Source organism: Myodes glareolus, chromosome 6 (genome assembly GCF_982192425.1).
Source record: "Myodes glareolus chromosome 6, mMyoGla1.1, whole genome shotgun sequence".
Taxonomy (NCBI): domain Eukaryota; kingdom Metazoa; phylum Chordata; class Mammalia; order Rodentia; family Cricetidae; genus Myodes; species Myodes glareolus.
In genome coordinates, this window is record NC_142031.1 from 98846124 (window position 1) to 98873514 (window position 27391).

Consider the following 27391-nt stretch of genomic DNA (forward strand, 5'->3'; position numbering starts at 1 on the left):
CGAGACAGGGTTTTTCTGTAGCCTGGCTGTCTTGAAACTTGCTCTGCAGACCAGGCTGGCCTCGAACTCACAGAGATCCACCTGCTTCTGCCTCCTGAGTGCCGGAATTAAAGGCGTGCACCACCACCCGCCCGGCCAGGTCAAAACTTTTAACTATTCCAAGCGTGTGCTTCCTGCCTCCACCTCCCCTAACTCAGACTTAATGATGTTGGGAGTGTCCTGGCTCTAATGTATATGTCATGCAGCATCATCTCATTTAATCCATACAGCAAGTGCTGGGTGGCAGGTACCGTTATTACCTCTACTTGTGGGTAAGACTGTCTGAGACGCTAAATGGGTTAGTTGCCTCAAGTTGCCATCACAGCTGAGATTCAAACCCAAGAATCTAGTGCTAAAATATGTACTAAATTGCAATATTCTTTCTCAAACGTGCATGTGCTTTGACACAAACTAAGGTGTGTGCATGTGTTGTTTTGGAAAAAAACATTATCTAGTCAAGTTCTTTACATGTCCAGATGAATGCTCAAATTTGCTTTAAAAAAAAACCTTAGTTATTTCTCTATTTTAATTTAGCCTGTATATTGATGCTAGTGTAGATTACACAAACTCTGAAGTAATCTGTGAAAACTAGCAATTTTCATTCCCCAAAATTTTAGAGGTAAAGACATGATGGCTCATTTTCATTATATTTTATTCAAGTCTACTTTATTTATACCCAACTTTATTCCGGAAGAAAGGATTTTAGTTAATTTAAATAAATGCTTCCAGTTGGGGTGAATTAAGAAAAAAATACAGGGCCTGGAGAAATGTATAGTGATATTTTGTTTGTGTTTTAATAAAACTTGCCTGAAGGTCATAATGCAGAGCTAAGCCACTAGAGGCCAGGCAGTGGTGGCTCACATCTTTAATCCCAGTATTTGGGAGTTCCACACCTTTAATCCCAGCACTAGAGAGGTGGAGTCAGGAAAGGATATGACTGGGCAGAGAGAGGAAGGAGACAGGAACTCCGATGTAGTCAGGTTTGGTGGAGATAGTTGCAGTCTGAGGATACAGTCTGAGGATGCAGTTTGAAGATGCAGTCTGAGGATGCAGTGCAGTCTGAGGGTGCAGTCTGAGAATGCAGTGTGAGGATGCAGTCTGAGGTGCAGTCTGAGGATGCAGTCTGAAGCAGTCTGAGGTGCAGTCTAAGAACAGGATTCCCCTTTGGTCTGAGCATTAGTAGAGGTAAAAGTTCTCTCTGGTGGCTGGCTGCACTGCTTCTCTGATCTCTCAGCTTTCGCCCCAGTATCTGGCTCCAGGTTTCGTTTATTAAGAACAATTAGAATTCACGCTACAGAGATGGTTCAGAGGTTAAGAGCACTGGCTACTTTTGCAGAGGGCTTGGGTTCGATTCTTAACACCCACATGGTGACTCACAACTACCTGTAACTTCAGTTCCAAATGGAAAAAAAAAATTAAAAAGGAAAGGACACGACTGTTCCTGGGTATGGTGGAGGAGAAGGTTTATTGGAGATAAAGGAGAGAGCGTAATCAGAGGCAGAGACATCTGGGAGAGTCCAGGGGAGACATGACACTGAACATAGTGAGGAGAGGGGGTAGGGAGAGAGGGGAAAGAGGGGAACCAAGTGCAGCATCCAAGAGGGTGAAAGGGAACCAACCAAACACAGGAAAGAGGCTCTGCTTTCCACTCCCATCAGATTTTCCCAGTAAGAATGCAACATAGTTGGGTTTGTTGTCTTGTTTTCTTATGGAGAGGTGCATCTTTGTTTGTTTGTTTGTTTGTTTGTTTTGGTACTTCCTGGCTTGGAACTTACTGTGTAGGCTGTCCTCAAACTTAGAGATCTATCTGCCTCTTCCTCCCTAGTACTGGGATTAAATGTGCACACCATCACACAGGGCTGAGAGAACTTTTATTACTAGTGGTCCAAAAAACTCTTCTGTGGAATGTCCCTCCAAAAGAAATGTAAGGAGCCGGGTAATGGTGGCCTGCACCTTTAATCCCAGCACTTGAGAGGCAAAGACAGGTGCATCTCTGAGTTTGAGGCCAACCTGATCTACAGAGTGAATTCCAGGATAGCCAGGGCTACACAGAGAAACCTCTCTTAGGGGAAAAAAGGTCAGAATTTAGCAAGGTGGTGGTAGTAAACACCTTTAAATCCCTGCACTTGGGAGGCAGAGGCAGGCAAGTCCACAGAGTTCTAGGATAGTAGGATTACAGAGTGGGAAAGTCTATCTCATAAAACAAATAAAAAGTGAGAACCCTGAGCCCGGTAGTGGCACATGCCTTTAATCTCAGCACTTGGGAGGCAGAGGTGGGCAGATTTCTGTGAGTTCAAGGCCAGCCTGGTCTGCAAGAGCTGGTTCCAGAACAGACTCCAAAGCCACAGAGAAACCCTGTCTCAGAAACCAGAAAAAAGAAAAGAAAGAAAGAATTCAATGTCTGTGAGTTTGAGGCCTGCCTGGTCTACAAGAGCTAGTTCCAGGATAGGCTCCGAAGCTACACAAAGAAACCCTGTATTGAGACCAGAGCAATGTCCCTGTGGACTGTCCTCAAAGAAGACACTGGAACACAATAAACATTAGCCTTGTATGTGTGTATATATAAATGTATAGTGTATGCACATATATGTTTATATATACTTACATATATTTACTTACATATTACCATATATGTTATGTACATTATATATTCCATATAGTAAGTATAACCAAGATGACATGTGTTGAGGATTACTTTCCATTGTCAGCTTGACTGAATTTGGAATCATTTGGGACACACATCTCTAGGTACATCTGAGGAGGGCTCACCCTGACGGTAGATAGCACCATCCTATCTATCACCTAGGGCCGCTGATATAGTAAAGAGGGAAGGGGGAAGCCAGCTGAGTATTGAAATTCAATTCATTCTACTCCCTGACTGTGGATGTAATGCAACCAGCCTCCTTGTGCCCCTACCTCCGTCATGATGGACTGTCTCTCTTAAACTGTGACTCAGAACAAGTCCATCCTCCTGTGTGCTGCTTTTATCACAGTAACGGATGCAGACACTTTTTCTTACAGCTGACTTATCATGAGAGTAAGCAAACAGGTAGCAGAGCGTGAGAGTTATGATGTCAGAGCTTTGCTGCCCTGACTTAATCCATTGCTTAGTTATTTGCCTAGGCAGGGATTCACACAGTCAGGACTGGCTTTGAGCTACTGATTGTCCTCCTGCTACCCCATGAGAACTAAGACAAGATGATGTGTCTCTACCCTGGACCAAGATGGCTCTGGAGTGGATGAAGCAATATTCTGGCTGTCCTTCCATCAGTACTATTTCTTTCCGTCACGTCTGCAGTAGGTCTTGGGTACCTGAGTTTCATTTTAAGTGTACCTGGAGGACATACATTTTAAGGAAACAAATGTCAAAATCTTCTGAAGCCAGCTCAATTTAAGAAAATTGAAATATCAGAGAAAAAACAAGCTGCATCAGTGAGAAATTACCCCTCTCAATATAGATCCCAGTATAGGTGGCCTAGGGCCAAGGTGTTTCTCTCTCTCTCTCTCTCTCTCTCTCTCTCTCTCTCTCTTTGGTTTTTTGAGACAAGGTTTCTCCGTGTAGCTTTTGGAGCCTGTCCTGGAACTAGCTCTTGTAGACAAGGAACTCATGGAGATCCACCTGCCTCTGCCTCCCAAGTGCTGGGATTAAAGGCGTGCACTACCAACACTCAGCTTCAAGGTATTTTTCTTAAGATTTAGTTTAGATTTCATTTCAGTGCACAGATGAGAAAATAACCAGCTTGGCAAAGCTATCAGTTTCCCAAGTTATGGTGGTTTGAATGTCAATGGCTCTCATAGGCTCATGTGTCTGAAGACTTGGTCCTCAGTTGGTGGAACTGTTTGGGAAGGATTGGGAGGTGTGGCCTTGTTGGAGAAGGTGTGTCAGTGGGGGTGAGCTTTGAGATTTTAGAAGGCTCATGTTATTTGCAACTCCAAGTCTCTCTGCTCTGCATCCTGGTTGTTTTAAGATCTCTAAGCTACTTCTTCAGTGCCATGCCTGCCTGCTGCCATGCTCTCCACCATGAGTATGGACTCCAACCCTCTGAAATGGTCAGCCCCAAATTAAAGATTTTCTTCTATAAATTTCCATGGTCATGGTGTCTTACCACAGCAATAGAAAAGCAACTAAAGCCGGGTGTAGTGGCTCACACCTTTAATCCCAGCACTAAGAAGACAGAGGCAGGCAGATCTACATAGTGAGTTCCAAGACAGTCAGAGCTATCTCAAAAAACAAGCAAATGAGCAAAAACTAAAATATATAAAAGGAAACTGGGCATGAAGCATGTCTTCAGTCATTTTAGATGCTTCCCATTTCTTATATTTATACATACATATGTGCTTCTAGCTACATACACTATCCAAGCTTAGTCCAAAATAATTAAAGCAAATATAACCAAATGCCTTTTCCCTGACCTTGTTCAAAGACTTCTTAGCCTGCCCCTCCCTCCACCCCCAAGGAAAAACAGACAGACAGACAGACAGACAGACATACACACACACACACACACCACACATACACGTTGGGGAGTTGATTTTCAGTGGAACATTTAACTTTAATCTTGATCCTTCAAGATAAACTGAATAGAAAACAAATCCCCAGTGAAAGAAGGGGTTAACTAGACTTAGGAAACTGTTAACTAGAGGGCAATTAAAATTAGAAGAGCGGTCACCATCAAAGATGACTATATATTGGGTGAAGAGTTGGGTCAGTGGCCATTCCTTTTATCTTGGAAAGAGAGTACAGAGGCAGTAATGCTTAGGTCGGCCTGGGTTTGTTACAAACTCTGTCATCTATATATGTAAAATGTTTCTCTTTCAGTGTTCTCACAGCTTGCTCCTTCAAACAGAACACCAAAAGATCACTAACAGCTACTTTTTGGTGAAAAAAAAAAATAAACTAAGTGACAGTTTGTTTCAAATGAAACACTTACACTCTTTTGTCACTAACACAAGTTGGTCTCTCTCACAACCAAAACTGTTCTCTCCCCTTTTCGCCTTTTCACCTGGAGGCTTCCCTGAATGCTTTCCTAAATTTCTCTTCCAGTCGACTCCTAAATAAAGTAAGTCTCTGGTCTCTTTCTCTCTTCCTTCCTTCCTTCTTCCCCACTCCCTCACAGCTTCTTTTTCTCCTTTTGGTACCAGGAATTGAACATAGAACTTCACACAAACGAAGCAAGTGCTCTGTTATTGAGCTGGATCCCTAGCCCTAGATGAGTTTTATAAAAAGTTATGAAGTCAATAGATCATCTTTAAGAATACATTAAAATTAGCTGGGCGGAAGTGGTGCACACCTTTAATTCTAGCACTTGGGAGGCAGAGGCAGGTGGAGCTCTGTGAGTTCAAGGCCAGCCTGGTCTACAAGAGCTAGTTTCCAGGACAGGCTTCACAGCTACAGAGAAACCCTGTCTTGAAAAACAAAACAACAACAACAACAAAAAATTGATAGTTTATATCTCCTAAAGCTTAAACTCATGTATCTGTGAATGTAATAAATACTGTGATTAGACTTATCATTAATAGATCCTTTTAGTTAGAAAATATTGATTAAATATAGTATTTATGAATTATTATTTACACTTTAAGGTAGGTTTAGTTTATTACATATATTCTTTTTTTAAAAGTTTACAATTTCACATACAGACACATAGAGAGTCTGTATGTGAATGTTCACATGTAAAGAACAACTTTGTGGAGTTGGTTCTCTCTGTCTTTACATGGGTTGCAGGGATTGGAGCAGCAAGCACCTTTACTAAGTGAGCCATTTCACCTCTCAATACATAAGTTCTTAACTGAAATATACCCTGTGGTCCTTGTTAGTCACAGAACTCTTCTTTTTTTCAAGACAGTGTTTCTGTTCTAGGCCTCACTCTGTAGACCAGGCTGGCCTTGAACTCCCAGAAATCTGCCTGTCTCTGCCTCCTAAGTGCTGGGACTAAAGGTGTGCACCACACCGCAATACTTATAGAAATCTTACAAAGAACAGACTTTTTTTTTTTGTTTGTTTTTGTTTTTGTTTTTTGAGACAGGGTTTCTCTGTAGCTTTGAAGCCTGCCCTGGAACTAGCTCTTGCAGACCAGGCTGGCCTTGAACTCACAGAGAGCTGTCTGCCTCTGCCTCCCGAGTGCTGGGATTAAAGGTGTGTGCCACCACCACCCGGCTTGTTTTTTATATATTTATTGAGCTCTATATTTTTTTTCTGCTCCTCTCCCTGCCTCCCTTCTCCCCTTTCAATCCTTCCCCAAAGTCCCCATGCTCCCAATTTACTCAGGAGATCTTGTCTTTTTCTACTTTCTACTTCCAATGTAGATTAGATCTATGTAAGTCTCTCTTAGTGTCTGCATTGTTGTCTAAGTTCCCTGGGATTCTGATTTGTAGGCTGGCTTTCTTTGCTTTATGTTTAAAAACCACCTATGAGTGAGTACATGTGATAATTGTCTTTCTGTGTCTGGGTTACCTCACTCAAAATAATGTTTTCTAGCTCCACCCATTTTCCTGCAAAATTCAAGCTGTAGTTATTTTTTTCTGCTGTGTAGAACTCCATTGTATAAATGTACTACATTTTCCTTATTCATTCTTTGGTCAAGGGGCATTTAGGTTGTTTCCAGGTTCTGGCTATGACAAACAATGCTGCTATGAACATAGCTGAGCACATGTCCTTGTGGTATGATTGAGTATCCTTTGGCTATATACCCAAAAGTGGTATTACTGGGTCTTGAGGAAGGTTGTTTCCTAATTTTCTGAGAAATTGTTGTAAATAGGAACGGCGGGCCACTTCGTGCCGTCCGACTAGCTTTACCTGAAATAATTACACAGACAATTGTATTCATTTAAACACTGCCTAGCCCATTATCTCCAGCCTCTTATGGGCTAATTCTCACATCTTGAGTAACCCATTTCTAATAATCTGTGTAGCACCAGGAGGTGGTGGCTTACGGGGAAAGATGCAGCATGTCTGACCTGGCGGCTGGTTCCATGGCGTCTGCCTGACTCTGCTTCTTTCTCCCAGCATCCCATTCTGTCTACTCCGCCCATCTAAGCTGCTGTCCTATCAAAAGCCAAGGCAGTTTCTTTATTAACCAATGAAAGTAACACATAGGCAGATGACCCTCCTACATCAAGAAATCACCACACTGACATCCAAAGGGGTTGTACCGTAAGCTTGCATTCCCACCAGCAATGCAGAAGTGTTCCCTTTTCCCCACAGCCTCTCCAGCATAAGTTGTCATCAGTGTTTTTGATCTTGGCCATTCTTAAAGGTGTAAGATGGAATCTCAGAGTTGTTTTGATTTGCATTTCTCTGATGACTAAGGATGTTGAACATTTCCTTATGTGTCTTTCAGCTATTTTAGATTCCTCTGTTGAGAGTTCTCTGTTTAGGTCCGTACTCCATTTTTTTTTTATTGGATTATGTGATCTTTGGGTGTCCAATTTCTTGAGTTCTTTGTATATTTTGGAGATCAGACCTCTGTCTGATGTGGGGTTAGTGAAGATCTTTTCCTATTCTCTAGGCTGTCATTTTGTCTTGTTGACTGTGTCCTTTGCTTTACAGAAGGTTTTCAGTTTCAGGAGGTTCTATTTATTAATTATTTCTCTCAGTGTCTGTGCTGCTGGGATTATATTTAGGAAGTGGTTCTCTGTGCCAATGCATTCAAGTGTACTTCCCACTTTCTCTTCTATAATATTCGGTGTGACTGGCTTTATATTGAGGTCTTTGATCCATTTGGTCTTGAATTTTGTGCATGGTGATAGGTATGGGTCTATTTTCATTCTTCTACATGTTGATATCCAGTTATGCCAGCACCACTTGTTAAATATGCTTTCTTTTTTCCATTTGATATTTTTTCCTTCTTTATCAAAGATCAGGTGTTCGAAGATGTGTGGATTGATATCCGGGTCTTCTATTCAATTCCATTGGTCCTCCTGTCTGTTCTTATGCCAACACCAGGTTGTTTTTAGTACTATAGCTCTGTAGTAGAGTTTGAAATCAGGGATTGTGATGCCTCCAGAAATTCTTTTTTTGCACAGGATTGTTTTGGCTTTCCTGGGGTTTTTTACTTTTCCAAATGAAGTTGAGTACTGTTCTTTTGAGGTCTTTGAAGAATTTTGCTGGGATTTTGATGGGCATTGTGTTGAATCTTTAATGAACAGACTTCTAAAGTGAAATATATAATGGACCAAGTGACTATTAACTGGATTTGATTTTGCACAAAAGGAGGTACTTTGAGAAAGTCATTGACCGCATGGAAGAATGAACACAAATGAGCTGGGTTGCAGGAAAGGAATCAGATTAAAGGTGGAAGACCAGAGTAGCTGAATGACCTTAGCCAGATCCATCTTCTGACTCTGGGTATTGTTAACTACAAAAGATTTCCACTACTAAAATGCTCTTGTTAGCGTCTTCTACCTGACCAGACATTGAGTCTAAGACACAGATGGAACCTACACATATAATAACGGTGTAAAACTGTAGGAACTGCCTCAACTCCAAAAGGTCAATTATTTTGGAACTTAGACTGTGTTTTCCCACAGAGACCATTGTACAAATGGTAAATTTCCAGATTGGTCTGAAAAACCTATCTGATCCTTAATATAACTATAGGAAAGTGATTATAGCAGTGTGGACTTCAGCCATCAGTCTCTGAAACGTCAATGTAGAGTTGGGCGGTGGTGGTGCACCCCTTTAATCCCAGCACTCGGGAAGCAGAGGCAGGCAGATCTCTGTCAAAGCCAGCCTGGTCTACAAGAGCTAGTTCCAGGACCTGTCTCAAAAAAAAAAGAAAGAAAGAAAGAAAGAAAGAAAGAAAGAAAGAAAGGAAGGAAGAAAGAAAGAAGAAAAGAAAGAAAGATAAATGTAAAACATTCCCCATGGATTCTAATTTGGCATTTCAGGGACGCTGTGGAACAATCTTTTCTTATACTGTGGATATGTGTTGCTTTCATTGACTTAATAAAGGGCTAAATGGCCAATCATTAGGCAGGTAGAGGTTAGGCAGGACTTTCAGACAAAAAAAGTTTAGGAATGAAAAAGGTCAGAGTCACCAGCCAGATGTAGAGGAAGCAGGAGATGAACATGCCGTGCTGAAGACAGGTACTGCCACATGTCACAGCATAGATTAGAAAATATGGGTTAATGGGCTCATGAGTTAGTAACAAGACGAAACTATCGGCTGAGCATTTACACTTAATAGTAAGTCTCTGTGTGGTTATTTGGGGGAGCTGGCAGTCCCAACCCCCCCCTCCCAAATCTTCCTACACAGGGGGTTCTACTGCCCTGATAAGCATGAAGGACATTCTCTTCCAACTTTCAGATGGTCCTGACTTGGCCCCATAGCCTGGAAAGGCAGGGATGCTCCAATAACTCTGAGCTTACTGCAGGGTGGGCTCAGCATAGCCATGGTGTCTAGTGGTTTGGTTGCTAGGAAGAAGCTGGCTTCTAAATCAAAGGGTAGGGATGGAAGGGCAAAAGGAAATAGGAAGTGAACAGGCTGTGTTAGGAACTTTAAAAAAGACACAATTACTTTTTCTCCTTTTTTCTGAGACAGGGTTTCTCTGTAGCTTTGGAGTCTGTCCTGGAACTCACTGTGTAGACTAGGCTGGCCTCAAATTCACAGAGATCCTCCTGTCTCTGCCTCCTGAGTACTGGGATTAAAGGCATGTGCTAATTACTTTTAATTAGGAGCTGAGATCTATAAAGCTTAATCTTGTTGACCTAATCCTGAAGCTGGAACAAATATCTGGACCTTGCTGTTTCTATTCTTCTCTGAAACTCCCAGATTTTTATTTGGGAGATACCATGCTTTGCAAGAAATTCCTTTTTTAAGCCTCTCTCCTTCCTACTCTGAGATCTTAGAACCTGGCATCCCCTGTCCACCCACATTCTTTATTTTATTTTCCAGGGCAACCAGAACAGCAATTACCACACTTTCCCGTTGTGTCCCCATGTGTCGAACAGCGCCAGCAGCCCAGAGGATGACATCTCTCTTGCTCGCAAGCCGCTTTTCCACTGCAAGCTTACACAAACCACCAACAGAATGTGATGAGCAACCCCAAACTCTAGTACCAAGGTCAGCCCTCATAGCAACGCTCTGTGTCCTATCTATGCCCATACCATAGATACTGCTTTTTTTGTTGGAAAGACCTGCAACTGGAGATGCCACATGTTGTTTTGTTTTTTAAACAAGGCCTCCTGTCATTCAAGCCGCCCTTAAACTTGCTATACAGCCAAGGACGACATTGAACTCTTGCCTTTACCTTTGGAGTACTAGGATTGTAGGTGTGCACCACCACGCCCAGTTTTATGAAGTGCTGGGAACTGTGAGGAGTGTGCATTCAGCCCACTCTGAGAATGCTTACAATAAGAAGCTCTTCTTTCCCAGTAATGGAAAGGAAGGCTAGGAGGCTTTAACTTGCCTCTAACTGCCTAGGACAAGTTTAGGTAGCAGCTATGGAGTCTGTAGGGCAAGGAAGAGGGAATAAGTGTAGGGGCCTGGGGCAGTGGATGCAGCCATTTGTGTTGATAGACACAACAGGAAGGAACGCAGGCAATTCAAGCCAGGAGGAAGTCTTCTAGGAAGTGAACTACGGGAAGTGATTCCCAGCCTCTAATAGGAGAAGGACAGGGAGTCTCCTGCTCTTTCCTATAGTTGCCTGGTCAGGTCAACATTATCAACATTCCTGAATAAGAATACCTTTATTCTTATTCTCCTGATAAGAAACCTTTATCTTGCTGGGCATAGTGGCACAGGCCTTTAATCCCAATACTCTGGAGGCAAAAGTAAGAGGATCTTTGTTAGAGATCAGTATGGTCTACAGAGTGAGTTCCAGGACAGCCAGGGCTTCATGGTGAGACCTGGTCTCAAAACAATCAAACAAACAAGAAAGAAGGAATGAAAGAAATAAAGAAGGAAGAAAGGAAGGAAGGAAGGAAGGAAGGAAAAAAGGAAGAAAGAAAAAAGAAGGAAAGAAAGAAAACTCATCTAGCCTGGTGTAGTGGAACACACTTTTAATCCTAGAACTTGGGAGGCAGAGGCAGGAAGATTTCTATGAGTTCGAGGCCAGCCTGGTCTACAAAGTGAGTTCCAGGACAGCCAGGGCTGTTACAAAGAGGAACCATTGTCTTGGGTGGAGAAACCAAAGCAAAGCAAAACAAAACAAAACAAAACAAAACAAAACAAAAAACAAAAACCTTCATCTTATGCAAGTCCAGCACAACTTTCTAGAGGTGTGGGCTGGTTCCTAAACTTTTTCAGAATTCCAGAGAGGTCATGCAAGCCTTTGGAGCATCAGTGTTGAAAAAGGATTTGACCTGAGTTTTGAAGCATTGGGTGATTTACATCAGTGACTTGCAGTTAAAATGGCTGTTGGGTTTGTTGTAGAATCACTTTGGGGAGCCAGCTATGGTGGTTCACATCTATAGTACCACTTTTTGCGAAGTGGATCTTGAGTTCAAGACCAGCAGGCCTATGAGGTGGGTTCAAAGCCAGACTGCAAACTGAGTCCCTGTTTCAAAAACAAAAAAAATTACTTAGGGAACTTTTCCCCAGAACAATCTAAGTTATTTTGAGACATTGCCCCTCACAACACTATCCTCTCCCTTCCCCACTTTTCACTGATATGGAGCTCAAAAAACAAACAAAAGGCAACACAGCAGAACTTGTTAAAGAGACTCATTCTGGTAAGGGGACAGTTGGGAGGATGCTTCACGGCCTCGGGGGAAGTTTATACAAGGGTGGGGAGACTGTGTTGTGTACGGTGGGATAATTAAGAAGGTAGTCCTGAAGGACCTGAAATGTGAGGCAGGAGAGTGGAAACCTGATGCTACTGACACAGGAAATGATCAGTGCTTTGTGCACTTACTATGTAGTTATTGTGTCTCCTCTGTGCTGCGGATAGAGCAGAGCCTTTTCCTCATCAGGTTTCTGTGCTGGCAGGAGAGGGAGGCTATCAAATCATCTTCAGCACTGACACCACTCCAACCTGCTTTTCCTCCTTCACCCTCCAACTCCCACTTCACCGGAATAGCACGATTGCACCATTTACCAGCTCACATCCTTCAGCTGGTGCACTTTGTCCTCAGGATAACGTCTGAATACCTCGCTGGGTGTACGAGACCTTGCCCAATCCAAGGTGTGTCTTTGCCTTTTCTACATCTTTGTCCTCCTTAATCTGGCCCTGCCCTCTGTTCTCTACTCCTGCCAAACCCGCCGTTTTATGCGTCGTGCTCCCGTGGTACTTTGGACCCACTGTAACTTCTTTGCCCTTGATTCCTATAAAAAGTGAGCAAGACAGTTGGCGTGGAAGTCCAGGGCGCAAGCTTTGGAGCCACGTGACCTCCAGAGCTGACCTTTAACAACTGGGCCAGATGATTAGGAGTTGAACAATCGATGGTGCTTCCCTGTGTTAGAACACTCTGAGCTGGTTATTTCATTGCCATGTTTCCTGGATAAGCGTCAGAATGCCCACTCCTCAGGGTTATGTATTAACAGTGAATCCCTTCCAAAACACTTCCATAATAACCTAGACATATTAAGTCCTAAAGAATTCACTGTCTATAAATTTTATATCATCTCCCTGAGTTTAAATTTAAGGAAGAATGAGATTATATAACTCTGGTGCTCTCTCATGCTCTCTCTCTCTCTCTCTCTCTCTCTCTTTCTCTCTCTCTCTAGTGTATGTGTTTCTCTCTTTATCTCCCTCCTCCTTTTTTCTTTTTCTTTCTTTCTTTTTTTAAATCTCTTTTCTTAGACAAGCATGATGGTATACGCTTGCAATTCTAACACTGGAGAGGCTGAGGTAAGAGAATTGTGCCTTTGAGGCTAGCCTGGGCTACATAGTGAGCCTCTGTCTTAAACAAACAAAATTCATTTTCTTTTGATAGAAGGCACTTCAATGATGGCATAGATGCATTTTCTATTAATGACTTTATTTTTCTGTTTAGCTGTTACTTTATTCTTTTATTTCAGTATCTGGACAAACAAGAAACTGTACAAATTCTCTAAAGTGTTCTTTTTTTATCTACATTATTTCTTTTCACTTTTTTTTGTTTTTGTTTTTTTTTTCAAGCCAGGATTTCTCTGTGTAGCTCTGGAGCTATCTGGGAACTAGCTCTTATAGACCAGGTTGACCTTGAACTCACAGAGATTCGCCTGCCTCTGCCTCGCAAGTGCTGGGATCAAAGGCCTGTGTCACCGCCACCCAGTTCCACGCTATTTCTTTAGAATAACCATTACTGTATGTGTTTGCATTGCTAAAATGGGGTCTTATTAGGCTAACCTGACCTGCAATTCTTGGTCCTTCTGCCTCCATCTCTCAAATGTTGGAATTACAATCATGAGCTAGCATATATCTGTCTAGGAACCATTGTTTAACAACAGAAGTAATTTCATAGCTCCTTTGGACATATTCATAGCTTGTTCCCCAAGAAACTTCATCCAGGGATGATTTCCATGCTCAACTATAGGAAATTACTTTTAAAATGGTGTTTTGTGTAACTGAATACTTCACAACCATGAAACGGTGTGTTTCTCCACCATCTAGCCATTATTGGCATTTTAATCATTTCTATTTATTTTTGCTATTTTAACAGGTATATAGTGACAGGCTGATGGCATGCTACTTTTCTATTTTAATGAGCGTTCCTGTATTTATAACTTATGAACTTCTTGTTCACATCTAGTGATTACTTAAGGAAGATAACTGGGTATTGACTATTCATGCCTAAATCTATAACTTTGTGCCAGTTTCCATATTTTGGATGGTGTCTTCTTGTTCTAATTGCTGCAACAGAATATCTAATAGCGGCAGTTAAAGAAGGAAGGTCGATTTTTGCTCTCAGTTCAGGGTGCAGTCCACTATGATAGAGAAATCACGACGGCAGGAACTTGAGGTCACTTGTTCACATTGTGTCTGCACTCAGGATGAAGAGGGAGATGAATGCTGGAGCTCAATTTACTTTCTGTTTATTCAGCTCAGGGCCTCCGTCCACAAAATAATGATCATTTATATAGATCTTACCTTAATTAACTTAATCTAGTTAACTCCGTTTCAGAGACCTGTCTCCTAGGTAACCATAGGTTCTGTCAAGTTGACAACCCTTGTTCGCCATCACAGCTGGGCACCTCCTATTGTTTATGTTTAGCATATGTAGCTTCCTTCATTCTACGTTTTCCTTTGGTTGTTTTTGCTCATCTGTTTTGACCTCGTGAACTTAGTGAGCTACAGTAAGTGAAATAACGAAGTGTTAGAAGTTGGAGGGATTTTAATGGCAGGCTCCTCATTTACTTGTTTACCTTTTGAGGTGCTGAGGATTGAACCCAGAGTCCTAGATGTGCTTTTTACCACAACCCTTGTTTTTTTTATTTTATTTTGATATGGGGGATTCAATATGCAGCTCAGGTTGGCCTTGAACTCACACTATAGCCTAGACTAACCTGCTACAGTCTCCTGTCTTTGCCTCCAGAGTGAAGGGATCACAGGTGTGCACCACTGTTCTGCTGGAAGCTGCATCCCAGCCCCTGGCACCCATATACCCAGAGTCTGGGATGTTCTGGTAGAAGCTGCACCCCAGCCCCTGGCACCCATATACCCAGAGTCTGGGATGTTCTGGTAGAAGCTGCACCCCAGCCCCTGGCACCCATATACCCAGAGTCTGGGATGTTCTGCTGGAAGCTGCACCCCAGCCCCTGGCACCCATATACCCAGAGTCTGGGATGTTCTGCTGGAAGCTGCACCCCAGCCCCTGGCACCCATATACCCAGAGTCTGGGATGTTCTGGTAGAAGCTGCACCCCAGCCCCTGGCACCCATATACCCAGAGTCTGGGATGTTCTGCTGGAAGCTGCACCCCAGCCCCTGGCACCCATATACCCAGAGTCTGGGATGTTCTGCTGGAAGCTGTACCCCAAGCCCCTTCCTCCATCTCTCTCTAAACCCTGCCACATCTCAGAAAATCTGCCAAATGATGACCCCTCCCCAGAGATGCTCAAGACCACTCCCACAGCATATTTAAACTGCCCTGCCCACCAGAAAACAGACATGAGATTTTCCAGTCTCTCTTTTCTGTCTCTTCTCCAGGGGATGGAAAATCATCTGGAGCGTTTTGTCCATTAAACTTGGGCTTTTTCTAATTTAGTTTGGTTTGGTCTGATTTGGATTGCTGCATTGGCAAAAAGGTTTATTGGGGTGAAGGAACTTTTCAACCATCACATCTGGTTCCTTGTTTCATGTATAGATGAGAGAATCACGAGTCTGAGAAAACACTGCAAAATTGTTTTTTGTTTTATTTTGTTTTGGTTTTTTTTTTTTTTCGAAACAGAGTTTCACCGTTTATCTCTGGCTGTCCTGGAACTCACTTTGTAGATCAGGCTGGCCTCAAACTCACAGAGATCCACCTACCTCTGCCTTCCTAGTGCTGGGATTAAAGGCGAGTGCCACCACCACCCAGCCAAAACCATCATTTTTAATAGTAGTTAAAAAGAAAATTTCTCTCATACCTGGATTGAGTGGAATATTTAGCCTTTTGCTTTTAAAAGGAATCTTGAATTTTCTACATAGAATAGAATTTTCTGATTCACAAAAATGTATAATATGTTTAGTCAAAAAATGAGAAAAAACCCACATGATTAACATAGCTTAACATATTTTGTAGACCAAGAATTCTCTCTCTCTCTCTCTCTCTCTCTGAGTGGGTGGGTGAGTGGGAAGTTTTGTCTTTTCTTCTCAGAAGTCTCTTCATGTAGGGGTAGGTGAGATGGCTCAGAAGCAAAGCATCAGCTGCACAAGTGTAAGTTCTTGAGTTTGGAGTTCTGTTACCCACATGAAAACTTCGGCACAGTGGTGTGTATCTGTAACTGCAGTGCTAGATTAAGGGGCCAGAGATGGATGGAGCCCTTGGAGTTCATTGGTTGGACAGCCTAACTAGATGGATGAGCTTTAGATTCAGCAAGAGAGCCTGTCTCAAAAATACAGAGAAGAAAAGATAATTTGTAATGTTGACTATTTCCAAATTTCTCCTAAGAACAACATATTAGAAATAAATGCCCATTGCTGGGGATGAACTTAATTTATGGTATTTCCAAATAGTAGTCACTGTGAATTCACTAAATGTCATGTGCTAGGAGAATATTTAGTGGCATAGTTATGCATACATTAACACTGTAAAGTGAGAAAAGCAGACCATGGTTAAAGAAGACATCACATTCAGTAGAAGAACTGGAAAAATACAATATCAAGGAGTCCATCTAGAGATGGGTGTGGAGGCGCACGCCTTTAATTCCAGCACTCGGGAGGCAGAGGCAGGTGGATCTCTGTGAGTCTGAGGTCAGCCTGGTCTGTATAAGGAGTTCTAGCATAGCACTTGAGAAGTGGAGACAGGAGATCCATGAAGATCATTCTTTCTTACATATTAATTAAGTTGGGAGCCATCCTGGGCTAAGCGAGATTTTTTTTTAAACAAAACTAAAGGAAATAAACAAAAGGAAAATCCACCTTCTCATAATTTCTCTACAGACTTAATACATTTCTTTTAAATATATTTTAGAGTTTAATTATTTTCAAAGGGTTTATCATATTTTAATTATGAGTATGTGTGTGTGTGTCCATGTAGCTGTGTCCATGCTTGAGTGGCAGGTTCTTTAGCAGTCCAGAAGAAATTGCCAGATGTCCTAGAGCTGGAGTGGTTCGTAGTTGTGAGCTGTCTGATATGGATGCTGGGAGCCGAACTTGGGTCCTTGACAAGAATGGTATGTGCTTTTAGCCACTGAGCCATCTCTGCTGCCTCAATTCAATACACGTCTAGTGAAATTTCTATTACCTTCTTGTTGTTTGAGAGGCAGCCAAAACCGACAAGCTGATACTGAAATGTGTGTGGAAATGAAAAAGATATAAAATATCCAAGGCAAAAATTAAAGCCGGCAGATCATATGCTCAGGGAACAGACAAACGGATGGGAGAAAGCTTAGAGTCTACATACAGTATCACACGTGCACAATAGAGGAGAAGCTGAGTGGTTCTTTGTGGTCCAGGATATCAAACCTGCTAAGCAAGTACTCTATTATTGAGCTATATTGAGCTATATTGAGCCTGGAGAGTCTTTTAAATCAATAATTCTGTCTTAGAGATTTTGCATTCCTTCCATATATATTTATATCTTTTACTTATTTTTATTTTATATGTAGTGATGATTTGCCTGCATGTATGTAGGGTGTTCTCACTCTGTAGCCCAGGCTGCCCTCAAACCTACAGCGATTCTCCTATTCAGCCTCCCAAGTGCTAGGATTACAACAAACATGAACCACCACTCCTGGCTTCAATCAATAATATTCTTATTACATTATCTAATCTTCTCATAAAAGAGCTTTGGTCTCTACTTCATATTCTATGATAATTCACTTGGAGTGAATTAGAGTCTAGATGACAAAGCACACAGCTTGTGGATAAGAAATCAGAATATATTCATAATTTTAAGGCCATCAAAGATTCTTAAACATTGAAAAAAAATACTAACCATGAAAGGAAAGACTGATAAATAGGATTTCATAAAAAGCAAGAACTTTTTATTCTATTTATTTATTTTGTTTTTTGAGACAGGGTTTCTCTAAATAGCCCTGGCTGCCCTGGAACTCACTATGTAGACCAGGTTGGCCTCAAACACACAGACATTCACCTACTTCAGCCTCCCAAGTGCTGAAGGTGTGTACCACCACGCGTGGCTTTTCTTTATTTTTTTAAATTAAAATAAAATCACATTATTTCCCCCTCTCCTTTTGTCCCTTCAACCCCTCCCATGTACCCTGCCTTGCTTTGTCTTAAATTCATGGCCTCTTTTTTCAATCATTTTATATATTATAGTATAAATTATATTATTATACAAATATACAGCCTGCTGAATCTGTATAATGTTACAAATAAGTATATAATTTCAGGTCTGGCCACTTGGTCTTAGATAACCATAAGCTCCTCCCTGAGGAAGACACATATGTGTGTGTGCATGTATACACACATGTACACACATGTGTGTGTGCATGTACACACGTATATATCTAACTACTCAATTCCTAAAACCTAAGCAAAAAGGTAAATAACCCAATTTAAAAGAAAGACAAAAGATTCTAAATATTCATTAAGTATCTAAGAAGGTGGACAACGCACATTAGGCATATTGAAAACCACAATGTGGCTAGTATTGAAAGACAGATACTATCAAGTGTTTGCGAAGATACAAGCCCACTAGATCTCTGCACATTGACAGTGAGAATGTAAAATGATACGCTAATTCAGAATATTCATATGACTTTGAAAGCCAGATTTGAACCTATCCTATGACTCAGCAGTTCTAACCCTAGAATGTATTAAAAAGAAATGCGTGCATATGACTACTAAAAGACCTGCCCTAAAATGTTCACTTTTAAGCTTACTTGTAATAACACCCACATTGGAAACAAGCTACGTGTCACACAGCAAGAGCCGATGAACAAAACCACAGCAAGTTTGTGTGGTAGACTTCAACAGGTAAAAAACCACCTGCTGCCTGTAAGAACACAGATGAATGTCACATAGACGTAAAAATGATAAGTTGTGCGGTGTCCTTTGTATGAAGTTTAAAAACACCTCAAACTAAGCCAGGTATGATGGTGCACTTGGGAGGCAGAGGTAGGAGGATTAAGAGTTCAAGGTTACCCTCAGTTACAAAGGGCTTTATGGTTAGAATGGCCACAATCTCAAAGCACCAAAACAGACTAATGATTCTTAAATGAAATGAAAATCTTAAAACTAATGAGAAGTGTTAAAAGTCAGACACGGATTTACCTCTGGGGCACCTTGCGTAAGCGGGGGCAAGTGAGAGCTTGGTATAATGCTGGGCACTTTGTGTGGACATGAGTGGTAATTAAGCAAGCATGTACTTACGTGTGTTATGAATAGGGTGCTACAGGTACAAACCCTCAATAGGCAGCATTGCAGGGCATTTCAGTTGGCTTCTTTTTGCTATATTTTCTATATGTAACCTTTACCCGGAACTATTTAAAAAAAAAACTAAAGTGAAAGCATTATCAATTGTAATGAAAGGGAAAAAACAATATAAATGGCTGTGTGTGTGTGTGTGTGTGTTTAACTAGAGCTAAATCTCAGGTACCTATCTCCATTTATTGGCCTGATCTCTGAACCCAGCTAAAAATAGTTTGGAGTCCTGCCAGCTGAGCTGAGCTATGTTTAGCAGAAAATGAACTGGAGAAGAATGGGATAGAGCTGAGCTCACGCTTTCTGTCTGGTAGGGATGCTCAGCAGTGCTTTTTAAGCCAAGTCAAGCCAGCCATCAGGAGCCCAGGCTGTCCTCTCCTGGCCAGCATCTGAGTGTAGGAGTTACACTCTCAGTTAGTGGGAGGTGGGAAAGTGAAGGAGGGATATAAAGGATCTCAGAGTAGCTGAACCCTGGCTAGTCCCCTATAAACCCACCATTTTTCCTTTTCTCCTCCCCTGGTTAGACTAGCTGGTTTCTTTCTGTTTTTGTAAAAAAAAAAAAAAAAAGAGAGAGAGAGAGAAAGAGAGAGATTGAGAGAGATCGAGAGAGAGAGCGGGAGAGAGAGAGAGAGAGATCAACTTTTCAACAAGTCAGTTTTTATTTTGTTTTGTGTTTTGTTTTTGTTTTTTGTGACAGAGTTTCTCTGTGTAACAGTCCTAGCTGTCCTGAAACTAGCTCTTGTAGACAAGGCTGGCCTTGAACTCATAGAGATCCAGCTGCCTCTGCCTCCCCAGTGCTCTGATTAAAAAGGTATGCATCACCATTGCCCTGCTTGTTTTTTTTTGTTGTTGTTGTTGTTTATAGATGTACAAGTATGTGTGTTTGGGTACACGTGTGAAGGCCAAAGGCCAGCCTCAATCTCAGATATGTTCCTCAAACATTATCCACCTTATTTTTTTTTACTATGTTATTTAGTGTGTGTGTGTGTGTGTGTGTGTGTGTGTGTGTGTGTGTGTACATGCACACACACCATGGCACATGGTTTGTGGGTCAGAATATAACTTTGAGAGTTAGTTTTTTTTTTTTCTCCTTCCATCACGTGAGTCCCAGGGATTAACTCGGGACTTTGGATTGGGGGACAAGTGCCTTTCTTTAGCCCCTGTGCCATTTTACCAGCCCCCATTTCTTTCCTTTTCCTCCCTTCCTTCCTTCCTTCCTTCCTTCCTTCCTTCCTTCCTTCCTTCCTTCCTTCCTTCCTTCCTTCCCTGGCCTGTAGTTCTCCAGGTAAGTTACTCTGTCCAAACATGGAGTTCCAGTGATCTACCTGTCTCCATTTGCCAGCTTTTATGCACGGATTCTATGGATTGAGATCTGGGGGTTGATGGGATTGAACCCAAGCCCTTGTGCTTGCAAGACAGGCACCTTATTAACCGAGCCATCTCCCCAAGTCCTCAACAATTCAGTTTTAAACGTTATGCTGACATTTGGGGACAACAGGTGCAGAAATGTTTTCACTGCAAGGACAAAGGCCTCCCTGGCGGCTCTGCTGCTGACTCAGCCTAGCCTGGAACTCGCTCCACTTATCTTCTTCCTTCTGTGGTCAGGGTAATTATCCACGTCACCGCGCTGCTCGGAGGCTAATGACTGTTCATAAAGGGCTTTGAAGTGTTCAGATGAAGAGGCAGTGGAAGGGTTCTGCTGTAAGTTCTCCCTTCAGAGTCTAGCAAGGTGCGATGGTGAGGTGCAGCTCTCCCCTTGTGCTGTGCTGGTATGGTATCTCCCTGGTTCCTTCTGACTTACAGTTGCTCCCCCTCTGCCAAGGAGGGGACTCTAATTTAAAATTCTGTTCACTTTTTAAAGGACAGTGTGAATATAAGGCGATATGTCATTAAAACATTTCAAAGAGGGGTTGGAGATTTAGCTCAGCGGGAGAGGGCTTGTCTAGCAAGTACAAGGCCCTGGGTTTGGTCCTCAGCTCCAGGGGAGGGGGAAGACAAAATAACAAATATTTCGAGGATGATTCCAAACAAGTTGTTGAGGTCAATCAAGAACTTTTATCTTGGGCTTGGGGAGATAGTTCAGTCAGCGAAGTACTTGAGTTCTATCCTCAGAACCCACAGAGAGAAGCCGGCATAACTGCCTGTGTTTCTGTAATCCCACCTCTGGGAACAGAGAGACAGAAGTATCCCTGGGCATTGATGGCCAGGTGGCCTCACCCACCTGATGAGTTCCATGCCAGTGAGAAACCCTGTTTCCAAAAGCAAGGTAGTCCAGGCATAGTGGTACATGCCTTTAGTCCCAGCTCTTAGGAGGTAGAAGTAGACAGAACTCTGAGAGTTCAAGGCCAATCTGGTCTACATAGCAAGTTCCAGGCTAGACAGAACTACATAGTAAGACACTATCTCAAAAAGCAGAAACAAAACTAAAATAAAACAATAACAACACAACAACAGCAGAAAACACCAAACAACAACAATAAGGTTGATGGAGCCTGAGGAACAACACTTGATGTTGACCTCTGACCTCCATAGGAACACACGCACACACACAAGAGCTTTCAGTTCAGTAGTAGGATGCAACTCTTCCAAAGCAGGGTAAAAATATGTCAAACCTTGGGATCAAAGGTGACTCCAAAGCTTTAAGTCAAGCTTTGTAGATGCTGTTAGAAACCTGGCTGGGAAACGGCTTAGGGTGCCATACAATCTTTTCCAGCCATAAGAATCGGAGCGCTGACATATGAATAATAAGCAACCTGGGGGATGGTTGTAAGATTCTGTCGAGGGTGTGCTCTCTTCATATCGTAACCAAAGAACGTGATTGTGCTTGATTTTGAAAAACTCCAAACTGTGAGTCATCAAAATTGTGGTCACTGAATAACGACATGAAAACTGTCAGCAGGGGTGACAGCGATGGCAGCGAGCAAGAGAGGGCTGCACTGATAGCGCACACATCATTTGATCCCACAAGAATTCTAGAGGACAGAACCCGATGTGTTTCTGTTTTATAGACACACTGAGGCTTAGAGAAGCTTAGCAACTGCTTCAGGGCTATACAGCTTGGCAGCTAACCGTGGTTTCCAGAACATAAATGCGTATTACAGTTCTCCAAAGAATAGGCAGAAATTTATATTTCCAGTCCAAAGGTAGAGAGAGATTCTGGTTCAGAAATAGGATAGAGAAGCCGGGCGGTGGTGGCGCACGCCTTTAATCCCAGCACTCGGGAGGCAGAGGCAGGTGGATCTCTGAGTTCGAAGCCAGCCTGGTCTACAAGAGCTTAGTTCCAGGACAGGCTCCAAAGCTACAGAGAAACCCTGTCTCGAAAAATAAAAAACAAACAAAAACAAAAAAAAGAAATAGGATGGAGAAATAAAATGTGTGTACATTTACATGTGGCTTGTCTTTGGTGTAGGGTCTCGCTCTAAGGCTCAGGCTTGCTAGATAACCCAGGCTAACCCAGGACTCTTGGTTTTTAGTCCTACTGTACTTTGGGAAATAGTGGTGTAGACTTAGAGTAAAGGCTGAGAATGACACTTTGCCACTGTGTCTGCAGCATTGGCCCTCCCTGTCCATCTGAATAGAATGTCATTTGCCCAGGTGGAATCATTCTCCCCTGTCATGTGATTGGTTCCTCTCTGTTGGACATTGCCTACTTGAGTCAGAGACTATCTGTGCTCACTGGCTTGAGACTCCCATGAGATCCAGCCCTGTGAGTCTCCATGAGTTCCTCATGAGGATCTTTCTATCCCTAGCTTATATAAATAGAAGCCAACTGCTTCTGTAGTGTGGCTTCTCTTGTGTCACCAAGGAGGTCTCTTCGGTGTTTAAGTTTGTAAGTCACCTGAGAGGCTTCCTAAAGTGTAGTTACCTTGAAGAAAACTGTGTGCCTATTAAATAATCCAATAAACTCTTTGGTTCATCAATTTGGATGAGAATGGAATCTTGTCTTAGGTCTGTTGGTGCCCTCTCTGCTTGAAGGTGAATAAATGTTTCTTTGCTTCTCCCCAGGAAATGTCTGACAACAGATCCTATGCTGAAAAAGGACGCATTTGTCTTCCATTGCTAAGGAAAATAGTTCTGTAATGCCAGTTTTGATTTGTGTAGCTTGTTTATTTAAAATTTCAATTTCTTCATGTGAATTTGGTTCCTCTGCCCCCACCCATCATTGTTTTGGGCAGGGGAGATAGTTTTGGCTCTGTAGCCCAGGCTGGCTTTAAACTGGCTATCCTTCTTCTTTAGCCTCTGAGGTATTAGGAATACAGGAATATGCCATCTTACTGGCCTTAATTTGGTTCCCCAAATACATTGTCCTAGCTTCACGCAGGATTGCCTGCCTATAATCCCAGTTCTTCTGGGGACAGATGCAAGAGTTTCAGGCCGGTCCATTTGGCAATTCTGTCTAGAAAGAAAAATAAAAGTAAGGATTGAGTAAAATTAAGGATTGAGGTGTAGCTCTGTGGTAGAGGGCTTATGTGCCATGTACCTTGTATTCCCAGGCTCCCTACAACCACCAATCCTACCAGGAAGAGCCTATGCTGACCAATAGGTATGAATAATGGATAAATGATAGTGAACTTATTAGTCAGTCCTTTATAATTCTAATTAATCTCTTTTTCAGAGCCAGCTCTATCTTAAAAGAGCTGGGACCAATGAAGTCATAAACCCTTGACCTCAGACTGACATACTTTTTTTTAAATTGATATTTATCGAGCTCTACATTTTTCTCTGCTCCCCTCCCTGCCTCTCCCTTCCCCCAAGGTCCCCATGCTCCCAATTTACTCAGGAGTGCTTGTCTTTTTCTACTTTCTATTTTCCATGTAGATTAGATATATGTAAGTCTCTCTTAGTGTCCTCGTTGTTGTCTAAGTTCTCTGGGATTGTGGTTTGTCAGACTGACACACTTTAAGAGAAGAATGTGCAAGGGCATACGTGTGTGAGAGGGTGCATGTGCATTCTATGTGCACGTATGAGCGGGAATCAGAGGTTAACCTTGGATGTTGTTGCTCTGGAGCCGGCCACCTTTTTTTTTTTTTTTTTTTTTTTTTTTTTTTTTTTTTTTTTTTTTGCTTTTTGAGACACTGTTTCATTGTGTGGCCTTGGCTATCCCGGTACTTGCTGGCCTTGAACTCAGAAATCCACCTGCCTCTCTCTCCCGAGTTCTGGGATTAAAGGTGTGCACCGTCACTGCCTGGCCCACCTTGTATTTTGAGCCGTGTTTCTCGCTGAGACTTGGAGCTCACTGATTTGGCTAGGCTGACCAGACAGGAAGTCCCAGCAGTCGTCTCTGACTCTTCAGGCTGGATGTTATGAATTTTTCACTCATGTCCTCATATTTGCATAGCAAAGATTTTACAGCTTGAGCTATCTGCTTTTTAGCTCCCCCTTTTCTTTCCTCCACCCCTTTCATTTTCTTTGTTTCTTTCTTTCATTTCTTCCTAAAAGTCTTGTAGCCCTGGCCTTGAATTTATCAGGACAATGCTCCCGCCTTAGCCTTTCAAGTGCTGAGCAACAATGCCTGGATCTAACTCAGATTTTAAGGCCTGGTTTATTTTTCTATTAATATGTATGCACACCAAACTGAGAGAAACATAGAAACTCTACATTTCCGTCCTTACACAGGGGAAATTTTATTTACCTTAATAAAACTGTTCAAATGGAGTCACTCTCTTGGGTCCTTCCTTTTTAGCCTTTGCCATTCAACCTCGGTGACCTCCGAGACACTGAGGCACATGGCAATACAGTTTAAACATCCTTGTCTTTTTGCTTCTTTGAATGCCATTTGTCATGGTTGGCTTGAGTCAGAGCCTTGTAAATTTGGAAAAGATACACAATGAACTTGGCCAGGGCCAATGTCATGAAGGTTGAACCAGCCCATATGGTACACCCCTCCTTCCTTATCACACGCTTTAAAATCAGGGCAAATAAAACCAAGTGGCATAAAGCAATCATAATGGTCACGGTCTCCAAATGAGGAAGCCGTGGGGTATTTGTCACTCGCTCGGGTCACAGTCTCACAATGGGAGGCTGTTCTTGTTGGTCTCCTTCCTTCTCCCTGCCCTTCCCTAAGCCTGCCCTTACTGTCCGCCTTTGCCCCTGTCCTATTCTCTACCCCCCCCCCCCTTTTTGGGGGATTGGCTCCTGTCATTCAAGTTTCATTTAAATACCACCACCCTTCAGAGAGGCACTCATTGAGTACCTCATTAATCACTCTCAAGCACATCGTTTAATTGTAGACTCTGCACAACACTTACCAACTACTGATTTATTTATTGAGGGGTATTTGAAAATTTATTTGACACAGTGTTTGCCATAGTTCCAGGCTGCCTGGAACTACATATGTAGCTACAAATGACCCACATTTGTCTCTCAAATGCTGCGATCATAGCTGCGATTAAACCACCAAGTCTGGTTTAGGAGGTGCTGGGGACCAAACCTAGGGCCCTGGATATGTTGTGTATGGCTTTTACCAACTGAATTATATCTCCAGACTATTTTCAATGAAAGTCTTTCTTTCCAAACTAGAATATAAACCCCAACAGAACAGAAATCTATTTGTTTGTTTGTTTGTTTATTTATTTATGTTCATTCAAGACAGGGTTGCTCTGTATAACTCTGGCTGTCCTGGAACTCACTTTGTAGACCAGACTGGCCTCAGACTCAGAGATCTGCCTGCTTCTACTTCCCAAGTGCTGGGCTGAAAGGCCCAGCTGACCAGAGATCTTTTCTTATATCATGTTTTTCCTGTCCAGACTCCCCAAACTATGCCTAACATGGGGAAGATGCTCCATGCGTGTATGGGGAGGAGAGAGGGAGGCAGAGAGGGAGAGAGAAAAAGGAAGACAACGGGGAAGCTATTTCTGACCTGAGACATTAAAGGCAAAGCTATTTCTTTGCTTAGTGGTAGACTATTTTGTTCTATCCCCTTTGGATTCATATCAGAGATCTTAAAGGCGTGGTGAGCACAGAGCAGACACGTCAGACAAGGCCCTCACCGGGGATCTGTGATCGTTCACCCAGTCTCATAGTTCATTGCCCTGTGAAATCAGGCAAAAAGAACTTAAATTCTTAAATGCTTGAATTCAAGTAGCCAAGTTTAAAAGTAGAAGTAAAAGCACTTGCAATGAAGGTTGTTTTCTTGTTCAAGCAATATCAAAAAATACCTTGTCGGCCGCAGATGGGGTAACAATAAAATTCCTTCTGAAAAGTCTGGGAATAGGAAATAGGATTATCTTCTGAGAGTTAAAGCCATGAGGAGGGGGGCGGGAATTAGGATAAACCAACTAAGGGAATCAACTGACATGAATCACTAAGGAAGTCACTGAAGACTAAGCATGCCTGTCACCTCAGCCCCAGTGACCTGGGGGTAATGCAGGTCGTAAGCTCCACAGTGTGCTTACTAACTGGGGGAAAGTTGGCCAGGTGCATGAAGAAGACTGGGAGATTGTAAGAGGGAGACAGGGAGGGGGGCGGTGAGCCCAGAGCCTGGGAGACCTCACCCTGAGAGGCCAGGAGTGGGTAGAGGTGCCGCCTGTCAGGGAGGCTGGGATTTTGGCCCAAGGGATGGAACAATCAGATCTGTGTGTTAAGGCTATACCTTGATAAATCATACACCTGCCTTTTCTCACTCAGAATTCATGCTCTACATACAACATGGGAACTCAGTGTGGGGACATACATACCTGAGGACTCCGTCTGTCTATAAGAAGCCACTGTCCTGGGGCTGGAGAGATGGCTCAGAGGTTAAGAGCATTGCCTGCTCTTCCAAAGGTCCTGAGTTCAATTCCCAGCAACCGCATGGTGGCTCACAACCATCTGTAATGGGGTCTGGTGCCCTCTTCTGGCCTGCAGGCATACATACAGACAGAATATTGTATACATAATAAATAAATTAAAAAAAAAAAGAAGCCACTGTCCTTATACAATGTCTTGAAAGTTAGCTTGCTGTATTTCCTGTTACAATGGAATGGGCTCGAGTTCCAGCTATGTAATAGTCTCTTTGAACTTCGGTTTGTATGTGTCTACCCCTGGTTGTAAAGTTCTAGAGACTTGTGCCTTGCAGGAGGTCCATACCATAAGTCAAAGAGTATTCGAGAATTTACACAACAAGCAGACTCCGAAGAAATACCTCTGCTAGGGGCTGATGAAGCTGGGTCCCTTCCTGAGAATAAATAAACCAGCAGAGGATCTGCATGACTTTGAGTGTGTGTGTGGGGGGAATGAGAGGCCAGGAGTGACTTTAGCTGGCTCACTTTCAAGATCTCACGGTGTCCTGGCAGAGGAGACACGAATCCTGCAGTCCTCAAGCCGGCTTTTACACAAAGAGCCAGATAATAAACAGAGCAGGCGAGCCTGGCAGAGGTGCACGCCTTCAATCCCAGCATCGGGAGGCAGAGGCAGTGAAT

The 27391-nt window shown here is 42.6% G+C and overlaps 1 long non-coding RNA gene across 1 annotated transcript; it reads right to left on the minus strand.

Moving 5' to 3' along the window:
* Positions 1 to 23078: 23078 nt before the first annotated feature.
* Positions 23079 to 26830, minus strand: LOC146894436 (uncharacterized). Its single transcript, XR_015738004.1, has 3 exons — positions 26669 to 26830; positions 24625 to 24794; positions 23079 to 23388 (listed from the first exon to the last, which is right to left on the minus strand). It is a non-coding gene; the product is annotated as an uncharacterized LOC146894436 (long non-coding RNA).
* Positions 26831 to 27391: the final 561 nt, after the last annotated feature.